This window comes from Pogona vitticeps, chromosome 4, assembly GCF_051106095.1.
Source record: "Pogona vitticeps strain Pit_001003342236 chromosome 4, PviZW2.1, whole genome shotgun sequence".
In the NCBI taxonomy this organism is placed as follows: Eukaryota; Metazoa; Chordata; class Lepidosauria; order Squamata; family Agamidae; genus Pogona; species Pogona vitticeps.
Genome location: NC_135786.1, coordinates 156,614,015 through 156,626,454, shown reverse-complemented (window position 1 = coordinate 156,626,454; position 12,440 = coordinate 156,614,015). Strand labels below are relative to the sequence as shown.

The 12,440-nt window shown below is 37.3% G+C and overlaps 1 protein-coding gene across 2 annotated transcripts in view; it reads right to left on the bottom strand.

Annotated features, from left to right (window-relative positions):
• The window catches only part of GMDS (GDP-mannose 4,6-dehydratase), a 393,997-nt gene that overhangs the window by 320,482 nt on the left and 61,075 nt on the right, over positions 1-12,440 (bottom strand). The gene's annotated exons all lie outside the window — the stretch shown is intronic.

Below are 12,440 nucleotides of genomic sequence, written 5' to 3'. Positions count from 1 at the left end.
TAAGTGAGATATTTAAGGAGTGGTTTTACTAGTTCCTCTCCCCCGTGAGTTTCTATGGCAGAGTGGAGATTTGAACACTATTCTCCAGAATCCTAGTCTGTCACTCTATCTACTATAACAGACTGGGAGTCTCCTAACCTGAATACACAGCACAAATTCATAAAAATCTGAGCAATTTAGACAGCTATTTTCTAGACTACTTTGTACCCAGAATCAGGCTCAATGGGTTGGATCTACATTAAATGAGTTGCACTTAATTCACATTGAAATCAATGTGGTCTCAATACATGAATAATGTGTCCCATTGATGGCATTCCCTGAGACAAAAACAAAGAGCAAGGGGCAGAGGCCTCTTGGCCTTTGACTCTCCACTCATTAGGGAACCTAGGACAAGACCTTCTGTGTGGAAAATTTGGAACCACTAGTACTGCCAAATCTGCCTTTGCTTCAAAATTCTGTAGCACATCGATCTAGTCCCAATATATGTTCAAAACTCATGTTGATTTCAGAGTCTAATTTAGACAGCTGACATACAAAACGGATTTAAATATTATTTTTAACAGTTACGAGGAAGTGTTTGCTGTTGTTATTGTTGTGTAGTGAGTTGTTATTGTTGTGTAGTGACAGCTTTACAATATTAAATTTTAAATTCATTTTCAACCAATAGCTAAAAAATCCCCGTGTCTGTCTGTAGATGTGCCAGCTCTGCCAAGCATAAACAAAGGACTCTCTTCTACCATTTATTCCTCCCTCCTTCTCGCATTATTCCTGATGAATTTCGATATCCTAAAGACTGGGATGCTGTTATGATTTTGGCATTACACATTTGATTTACAATTGCTTAGGAATTGCCATGATCCCACTGATTCAATGATTTTGTTCCAGTTGAGGATAAAAGTTGAATGTAGGCCAAAAACTCAAAAGGCATATATACTTACATCTATTTCACTTAGATACTTCCCTTAAAAATGTTCCCCATACAAAAACAATATTCAGTACTTCACAGCAGTTCTTACATTATTAGACGTTACAGTATCCACTGAGTGATCTTACATTGGGAGGAGTTGTATTGCATGTTCTTTGGGCTCCATTCACATTATAAATTCCATGATTCCATTATAAGAAACAGACTAGAACAGCAAAGGACAGTATGTAAGTGCCAGTAGGTTTATCACAAAAGAATGGATGGGGTGGGGATTAATTTAATATTATATCCATAACACTGAAAATTCAGAATCCATTCACTTACAAGCAGAGCAGCTATATTAATAATTAATAATATTCTTACTAAAATAATATATCTGTTTTTTTCTTCAGCCTTCAGAGTCATCTTCCTATTACTACTAAAAGTTTGGAGGTGTCATTTTTGAGACTTATCAAAAAACTTCCAAAAAACAAAAAAAAGGATAGTTATTCAACTGTTTTAATATGTATGGCAGGCTGATCAACACTAACTGTTAATTTAAGCAAAGAAATTATATAAAAGGATTGAAATATCAAAAGGCACTATATTTTACAATTATATTTTACAAGCAAATACATACTGATTTACAATAGTGGCAGATATGTTATTCAGCAATGATTAAAAATTGAATATGTTTTAAAAAGCAACACTGTAATGTTAGTGGCATGATACAAGAATAGAAGTAGTATGAATATTTTACAAATAGCTGTGCTTTTTACAGAACTGCTTCTGGAAACAGCTGACCACAGATGACAGAGTAAATGACTTCATTTCCTGGTCAGAATCAAATGACCCATTACATTCAGAGGCAGACACCAAATGATCCTTACAACAGCCTCAAGCAAGCAAGATTAGTAAGCAAAGAAGTGAATTCACTAAAGTACACAAGAGGTGTCAGGAATTAATGACACATTGCTTCCTGAGCTACAGATTTTCAGAGGGGCAGCTCTGTTAATCTTTTGCACCAAAAAGACAAGCCTTCTATTTCTCTAAAGACTACATGTGTGTGTGTGTAAATAAATCAGCAAATTCTCTCTTTCTCTCTCTCTCTCTCTCTCACACACACACACACACACACACACACAGAGAGACAGAGACAGAGACAGAGACAGAGACAGACAGACACACACAAAGACAAAGAAAACAAAACTTCTATTCCAGCATAGATGTTAATGGATTCATCCAATTCATGTATAAAAATGAAAAAGATACTGCTCTGTGGCAAGTTCACATTGTGGGTGAAACCCAACAATTGTTCATCTGCTGATGAAATATTTTGTCTGAGATGCCTCAAAACAGATTGGGGGGGGGGGGAAGAGGCCTTGCAGGAGGGAGAAGGAAGAAAAGTTCCATTCCACAAGCTTGTATGACATTGGACGGAATCCAGTGCAAGAAAAAAACAATGGGGGTTTCTTTTTCAGGAAACATTCCCTCATTGGCTCTCCATCATTTCTTACTTTCCTCTTCTGTGCTCACTTGTTACACGGACAACTACATAGACCTACCCTGTCTCAGTAAACGACCGCTTTTTTTAAAGACCAGTTGTTTGTGAGTTTGGAAGGGGCTGCCAGGAAATCAACAAAACATTAACTTTGTCTCCTAGAGGACTGGTTGTATACGAACACGGACACACATGCCAGAAGGGACATAACGGAAAGCAGGAGTGCAGGGCCGCAATTCAAAAGTATACTCATGTAGCAAACTTGATGATATAGCTAAATATCATTTTGCAAAAGACAAAAATAAGTTTATTGGGAACAATGCTCAGCTGATTCATCACAATGATTCCTTCCGCCAATCCAATCATGCCTCTCACTTTAAAGCAGTTGGATTAGAAAATATTTTTCTACCCTTTCACTGTAAGCCCTAGAAAATCTCTAAAACTGTGGGATACTTTTGACAGCCAAACAAATCTCTGAAATGGACTTTCGTTTTCTGTTACATTCTGCATAACTGACACATCAGTCCAGCTTAAGCTACTATACCCAAGTGAACAGCATTCACAGTCCATCTCGGAGATGATTTGTGAATGCCAATATTAAAAAGAAAGCTTAAATTATCATGTTTCAGTACAGAACATTTCCGCATCTTTAACACTAGTGAAGAAAATGAGAACATCCCTAAGGCTTACACAGACTTTCTCCTCCCTCAAACTAACATGTTTTTCTTTTGTTTTGAACATCCACTTCTCTTTGCTCTAAGAATCAGCTACAGTTAAAATTTCCATCAGTTTATAGGAAGCTACATTTTGAGGATCAAACTCCATAAGAATTTGACCTTGAGATCAGCCATTGGTTTGAAAGCTGTTTTTAAAAGTTATAATACAATACAAATTGTACTTAGCACTGAAAAGGGAAAGAAAGAACATCTTTTGTAGAGAAAAGGCATATAATTTTTTAAAACTGGAAAATGGCCATGTACCAATATTTTATTAACCAAATAAATGAATAAGTCTCACAGCTCTATACATAGTCAATTCATTTATCCTTTTGGACAAAGAAGAAGAAGAAACACAAGAAGTTATCTATCATTTCCTGTCTCATCTAAACAGGCTTCTAACTAAGCAAGGAGATTAAACCAGTTTTAAACCATGGCTTCATATCCTGGCTAGTTTGGAAACTATTCTGCTTGGGTGGAAAAAGGAAATCCTGGTCAACTCAAGTGTGTGAAGATCAAAATGGATATGTGAATGACCACAAGGCTTGTTCATATCTCAGCTGATTTACATGACCACTGGCCTGAATTACATTAGTTAGCTATGAGCACGTAAATGCAACAGCATAAACTGCAGCAGCAAATTGACAGTAGTCAACAGGTTACTGATTGCATCCCTTATTGTATGCCAAGTTGGTGGAAAATGAGGGATGCTGGTGACAATCCATTAATTAGTGGGAATGCAGTTCTACAATTTATATCATTGCACCTACTCCTGTGTAATTAACCAATGGGATACTGACTACTGTGTCACTGATCAGAAAAGTGAAAAACTGGGGGAGTTTTACTATTTTTCTATTCTTTGCTCAACAGGCTCAAAATTGTGGTGAGAAACATAGTCACGTATCTAAAGTTGTAGTACAGTGGTGCCCCGCACAGCAAGGTTAATCCGTTCTGGATTAACCTTCGCTGTGGGAAACATCGCACTACGGAACACAAAAAGGCATTGGAACGCATTAAACAGCGTTTAATGCGTTCCAATGCCATAGAATACTCACCGTTGTGCGATGTTTCCCAGGGGCTGGCAGCCATTTTCGCGCCCTCCCCTCGCACAACAAGGGCGCCAAAATGGCTGCCATCAGCTGTCCGGCGGGTCCAAAATGGCCGCCGGAACAGCCGAAAGGGGCCGGGGCGCAGCGTTTTTGTGCCCTTGGTAAGCAAGGGGAATGCACGAAAACGCTGCCGGAAGCCCCGAAATGGTTGCGCGCAGCCATTTTGGGGCTTCCACAGCGTTTTCGCGCGCTCCCCTTGCTTACCAAGGGCACGAAAACACTGCGCCCCGGGCCCTTTCGGCTGTTCCGGCGGCCATTTTGGACCCGCGGGACAGCTGATTGGTGGGTCGCAAAGCGAAGGTCGGTAAGCGAGCAGCTTACCGACCTTCGCTCTGTGAATTACCGCCTATACGCGCACCGTTTTGCTATTGCATTTGCGATCGCAAAAACGGCCTCGTAGAGCGAATTCATCGCTCTACGAGGCGCCCATTGTGCGAGGCACCACTGTATTTCTGTTATGTGGTGAAAATCAAGCTTTTTAACTGGCCTAGATTAGGATCAGAGAGAAGTCTAGTTCAACATGTTCAGAAGCAAGTAAAAGTTTGCTATAGATCACTTTTGATGTCTGCATGTTTTCTGTTTCTACTTTTTATTATTTTTGTAACTACTTGTATCTACTGGCTCCCTTGGGATGTTTGGCCTATTTTTCAAGAACAGCTTGATGATTAAACAGCGAAACAGATGGCTCTAGTCAAACTTTAAATCTGTTAGACCATACAGTACTTTAACGTACTCTCCATTTTTATCACCCAACTTTTTAAAAAATGCCTAAATCAAAAAACAATAGGAGTGTTAACATTTAAACAGTTTGAGCTTTATTCTGTATTGATGAAAGCATTCAAAAACATTTTCCAAAGTGAGAATATAAAAGATACAATATTGTTATAAAACTAATAATATAATGCTCATAGAGTTCATTGTCAATCAATTTGGATATGATATTTGCTCCAAGAGGTAGCTGAAAGGATTTAACTATAAGGATACAATTCTATACTAAGTTTATAGGTTTGTTTTAAAATGTATAGATTTTGAAATCTAACATCTATCCATACTAATTCTCTCTCTCCCACACCTCCCCATACACAGAGATAGAAAACATTTAATCATGGCTTAAAAAAAAGAATTTCAGAGTTGATCTAACTGAATGAAATGATCAGTATTCTTTTTCTTCAGCTGCCAAAAAAATCTATAAACTCACACTGTGCCATAGCAGGTTTTTTGATGACTAAATAAATAGCCACATCTGTACCATGAGATTAAACAGCTTCAGGACTAATACAAATCTTGACAAATATTTGTGTACCTTATTATTTCAGAGATATTAAATATAGATCAAAGCTCTATTGTTTGTGTTTATGATTTGTATCTAATCTAGGGATCAGTCTCTTAGATTTTAATATTAACAAGAACGTATCTTACATGCTTTTCTAGTACTGTAAACTTAATCCAGGGATCAACTTCTTAGATTGTAATATTGACAAGATGCATGTGCCTCCATATGCTTTATTAATACTATAAACAATCTCCTCACTTTGTCAACTCTCAGTGGATTTCAACAGATTCAGCTGTAGTACTATCAAATACAGTATTTTATATTCTGAATGTGGAAACATCTTACAGTAAGCATGTAGCTTGAAATAATGTGACATGCATACAGCCCTTGTTTGCTCAGGGATACAAAACATATTTTGAATATATACAAATTAGTTTTAGTTTCTAGACGTGTATCAGAATTTAGAATTTCAGCATTCAACTGGAAATTTGTAAGTTAGCTTTCTCTGGGGAAAGGTATGCATTTTTAACCATACTGCAGAAAAACACTCCTCTTGAATTTTTAATGTTATGTTAAGACAATCGAATTGTTGCGCTCATCCACAACACCACACTGTAAACCAATGACTTGTTTTTACTTGGCATATATCCCCAGTGATGATACTTAAATTGACAGAAGCCGTGCGAAACAAGAACTGCACCTCAGATTTGCTTACAGAGTCAAGAAATCTCAGAACATTCTCAGTGTCAACTGGGCAACAGCTTTTGTTCACCTTCATATACTGGTTGGATGACTGAGCTTCAGCTCTCTGGACTACGGCCATAATTTTGTTCCTTATGTAATTTGTGGATTATTTTGGTAAGCATAAAAGAGGATGTCAAGGTCAACTGTACTCTGCAGTAACATTATCAATACATTCACACCTTAACTTTCACCTAAATTCATTTTTGGCTGTGCTTCAATAGTCAATGAGAATTATGTCAAATTCCATCCCATGAAGAAACTGTCATTTCCCAACATGCATATGTATTTTTGAGTTACTTTGGACTGAAGAAAGTCCTACAGAAGCCCATACTGAACTCTAATCTATTGCTCTTCAACAAAATTAAAAAAAATTAAAAAATCAAAAAAATTAAAAAAGCAGCCAAATTGAGAAACAGGGATTAGAAAATCAGAGCCAAACTAAATAAGCTTTTGAAAAACAGCAAACCTGTACCATTTTAAAAAAAAGATATATAATTAAATGACAAAATAAGTGACATGAAACATTACAATACAATCTCAGGCTGGTATTTACAAATGACATGAGCTTCAAACAGCATGAGACTATGAACATTTTAAATAATGTACCCCTTATATAACTGAGATAAAATTAGTGACATGAGATTTTCTTTCTAGAATGTACACTGAATGCAAATTTATCTGTAATATACTGTAACTCTGGATGGGTTGTACCCAGATACTACAGTTCAATTATTGTGATTGAATTAATATTGATTCTACAAACAGACCCCGTCTTATATAGTGTAATTAATTATACAACTAATACATTGTCTAAATTGTTCATATCAACAGAACATATTAACAAACATTTTCCAAATTAAAATTAATGGAAAACAATTCTAAATATTTAAATTGCACACTAATTTGAAGCATTATTTTCTTTTCCTATATATTACTGCATAGACACTTAATATAATCAGGTTCTTGAGGGAGAAAAAAGATGGTAGAACCTATCAATCACACAAAGAAACACACATATCTTACATGAAATTTACAGTTATTATCTTTTGAAGGTTAATGTGCTTATTTATTGAAACCTCTTTTAGGATAGTTGGCTACCTTTATCAACAATTATATATTCTATTTTAACTATACAACTACCACGGTACAGATGAGAAAATCTATCTAAAAACAAAGCTATATTCTTTATTTCAGAGCACCATTTTTGACATTGTTTCAGTCAGAGGACTGTTATTTTCTTCTCTGACTAATTTATATGTGAAGAGATATGCATGTTTTGTCCACAGCACCCCAAGACAGTAGTTTATTCACTTGAAACTTGTGAACACTTTGCTTCTCTTTGTCTACGTATTCTGATGTGTATATTATCTTAGTGGACTTCAATCACATTTCACGAGTTGATGTCATACCTTAAAAGTTTAGGTTTTCCCACCTGGAACTATTCACAAATGTATAGCATTGCACAACCTTCTCCGTCTTCTATTCTTGTGCACTATCAATAGCAGTATTCTTTCACATTTAATGTATAACTACAACTTCTACAAGTTGCAGCTGATAGAAGTCTACTGTCTGTCATGCTTCTTTCATTACAGTTAGAGGAACTGAATGATCTATTGTCTAGCACTCTGCTGCCATCTATTTGACAAAAAGAAAACAACGGTTTCTTTAAACTATAATATTTCCCATCGAATCCCAGCCAAAACACATAGAACTGTGTCTATATGTGAGAACTGGCATATGTATGGCACAACAGAGAGCTGATCTTGAAACATTGCTGTTGTTAAAAGCCACATTGGACATTGATAATACCTTTCTTAGGAGGAGTAATACCTTTATTGTATTAAAATGTTACCCAAGAAAATCACACAAGTGCTGTTCCAAATGGGCTGACCACAGAATATATGCCTCTTTTTCTCCTCGTATTATCCTGCCAACAGCCCTGTTATGAAGATTAAGGCTGAGACACAGCAAATTGACCTAGGCTCATCCAGTGAGTTTCACGGCTGACTGAAGAGCTGAGACTGGATTGTGTAATTCACATCCCAACACCTTTAACCACTACATTTTAGGGGCTCTTACATAATGTTTCAGGCATTCTGCCAATCCTAGACTTTCACGTAGTAAGTATCTCATCATACCTAAGGATTATGCTACAGGGGTTTAAAGAAATGATAAAACCATTATCCTCAGTAGATATATAAGTATTCCATATATCAAAATAGTTGACCAATTATTAATTATATTACTAATATAATTTAAATATGCATTCTTCAAAAGATGTTATTATTCTGTGACATCAAGTTGCAACCGACTTATATAGACTCTAATAGGGTTTTCAAGGTAAGTGAGATATTTTAAGGAAAAGTTTTTACCAGATCCAGTCCCCCAATAAGTTTCCATGGCCAAGTGGGGATTCGAGCCCTATATTCCAGAGCCCTCTATCCTCTACACCAGAGGTCCCCAACCCCAGTCCGCGCCCCAGCAGCAGTCCGCGGCCTATCAAGGACTGGGCCATGGGCACAGATCTCTTGCCCATGCACAAGTGCGTTCCACCCCTTCTGTGCATGTGCATGAGTGTCCCCCCCCCACGAGTGCGATGTGCGCATGCATGCGAGCGAGCTCTGTACCCCTGCAGGCACTCCACCACCACCCGCAACCAGTTCACGGTTGAAAAAAGGTTGGGGACCACTGTTCTACGCCACACTGGGAATCCTATTCAAAAGCTAAATCATTTTAATAAAAACTGTTAAAGGGTCATTTGCAGAAATTAGCAAATTGCCTTCAGACAATATATAATGTATATATTGGCAAGTATAATGTAGACATAAGCCTTTTTTTCAAAAAAAGGAAAAACACATAGAAAAGGCTTTTTTTCCATTTTTAAGTTCATTCATCAATTTCTGAAAAATATTATCTTTAAAATGAATGCATATTCCTGCATGTTTGAGACTCCAGTTCCCCCTTTCTCCTCTGATTGTAACTAGAGATCATTACTGTAAGTAAAGATCCTACTTTAAATACTTCTAGAGTTATTTTTACCATTCAAAACGCTATGTATTCTGCGGGGCCTATCTCATGGGCTAGTCATAAATGAGAGTTTTATCAGAGTTCACTACTGCAATAGAAATGTGCTGAAAGTTGTTACAGCTCGAGAAGCTGCTTAAAGGACTGGAGTAGATGAAAAGATGCCAGTCCAACAACAGAATACGACTAGAGCTACATCAAACTTCTAGAGTGAAAAGATTATTGCACCAAACACCAAACATGTGAGGTACTACCTATTGTGTAACTGAGAAAGGGACCATCCACTGCAGAGATGACAGCAGATATCCTGACAAACCCTCTACCAAGAGATCACTTTGAAAACCTGCACAGCAAGATGGGACTTGAAAGTTCTTGCAGCAAGCTTGTGAATGACGCTAGTATAAAAGAAATGGTCTACCTCCCAGCAGCAAATCAACAAGTCACCATATTGGTTTGGTAAGCAAATAGGAATCGAAGGAGAGACTAATTAATGAGTGGCAAACTACCACTATGCTTTACACTACAAGAATAATTATGTAAGAAAATGTGGTCTGCTATCTTACAATTTGCTGGATTCAGTCTATATATGGTGACTTACAGTTTCAGTTACTGAGATGTATTAAAATCTAAGTATCAGTATTTTGGCTAATCACATGCTACTCTTAAGACATAGCATAAGATTAACAATATACAGTGGTGCCTCGCATGACGACATTAATTCGTTCCGAAAAAAATCGCTGTCGAATGAAAACGTCATCATGCGATTTTAAAAAGCCCATAGAAATGCATTAAAACCCAATTAATGTGTTCCTAGAAGCTTAAAACTCATCGTCCAGTGAAGATTCTCCATACCATGGCCATTTTCGCTGCCCGTGCAGCAAGGAATCCGTGCCAGAAAACAGCGGGCGGCCATGCTTTTCACCCAGCTGCCATTTTGAAACCACCGATCAGCTGGCCGAAAATCATCGCTTTGCGATAATCAGTTAGCAAAACAGGGGACCAATCATCGCAAAGCAAAATTCCCCCATAGGGAATATCGTTTTGCGAACACTTTTGCGATCGCAAAATCTTCGTCGTGATGCAATTTCATAGTCAAACAGAGCACTCGTAATGCGAGGCACCATTGTTCTATATCTGTCTATTACAACATCTGTGCAGTGATACTATGTATATCAAAATTTTAAAAAGACTGTACCATTCCATATGAGCCTACCTAGTATTTAAGTTGTGGGGAGGGCCCTTCTCTGGGTTCCACCACCTTCTCAACATCAATTGGTGAAGATATGAGAGAGGGCCTTCTCAGTTTCTTAAATTATTAGTTAATAATTTATTAATAAATTCAACTGTCAAGAGGAACTAAATAATGATACTGCTTATCTTCATATTTATTTCATTTATTTTCAGACTTGCTTCTCAATGCACACACACATACCCCCCAAAATTTCAAAGGTGATTATGCTTCAGCCAATGTGAATTTGGTTGGCATATCATATCACCTTAATACACGAGGTGGAAGGAAGAGAGGAAACAATGAGAAAAATCCTTGTCAGCCAACATCAAGTTATTTTTTTAATTACAGAAACACATCAGGTTTTTCTTTGATCAAATATGACATTTACTCTTTTTTCTCTTCACATGATATGAAGATACAGTGGTGCCTCGCAAGACGAATTTAATTCGTTCCGCAGTTAATGTTGTCTTGCGAAAAAATTGTCTTGCGAAACGCGTTTTCCCATAGGAATGCACTGAAATCTAATTAATGCGTTCCTATGGGCAAAAAAAGTCAGAACAAAGTCAAATTTGTTTTACAAAGGGTTTATTAAGTGCTCTTTAAAGCCATACATATTGTACAGATGATTTTAAAAATTTCAGTCATAAAACTTTAACTTTTTAAACATCATAGAAAAACATTTAAAAATCACCAAACATGAGGCTGGAACACAAAACAGAAAACATTCTTCTTGCGAAGCACGGCCATAGGAACATTTGTTTTGCGAGTCATCGATCCCATTGCCAAAACCATTCGTCTTGCAATTTTTTTGTCTTGCGAGGCACCACTGTACATAGTGTGTATGTCTGTTGATCTAAGTAAGCACACAGACGCCTTATTCAGGTGACATGCTAAACCAGGATTTACTGAGATAAGAACAAGCATAGGTAAGCCTAGAGATCCTGTTTTTCTATTTTCTCATGCAGCACACAAAAAACCTTTCCAAGTGTTTGTTCTCACTTTTGAACAATCACAGGTTAGCATGACATTTGAACCCTAAGCTTTAGTTAATGTTAACTATTTGTTCTTGAATAAAGTCAGCTTCAAAACACATAGTTTGAAGCTGGTTTGTTCCAGAGAAACCACAGCTGACATTAACAAGAGTTTGCCTGTTCACATTACACAACAACCACTGGTCAATAAGGATAGGACTTCCAGATTTTTGGACTCCCAGGATGCCTTGCAGCTTCCAGGGAATACTGAGTCAGTTCCATTGTTTTTGAAAAGAGGCTGCTAGAGACACACAAGGAGTAAGGAAAGCTGGTCTGTAGACTTTCGTTTTTGGACTGAATCTCCCAGAATTCTGCTTGGGGAATTCTGGGAGCTGGACTCCAAACAATCCATCTCTGATGGTTAAGCACAAAGTGATGCTAAAGTTTCTTAGCTCCTCCTCACAGCCATGGTAGTCCAACAATATCACATAGGCTTCTTGTCACATGGAACTGTGATCTAGCGGGATGTCCACTGAGAAATGAAGGATATCCAAGAAAGAAAAGTGATCGCAGAGGGGTTTGGGAAAGTTAGTGAATTTGAGATGTACAGTGGTGCCTCACATAACGATTTTAATTGGTTCCAAAAAAACGTTATGTGAAACATCATTATGCGAAACACCATTTTCCATAGGAATGCATTGGAAACCGGTTAATCCGTTCCAATAGGCATGGATTGCCGTCCTTAAGCAAAAAAACCCATAGGAAACATCGTTAAACAATACAATGTTTCCTCCATTGGAATGTATTGAAGCTGACTCAATACATTTCAATGGCTTTGCGAAGTCAATTTTTGCAAATTTAAGTGTGTCATAAAAGGGTCAAAAATGGTTTTAAATGCTTGGATTAGCTTCTGCACCCTCTAAAACGGATGCAAAAGTTAATTTGGCTTTGATCTGACTTTTCGTTA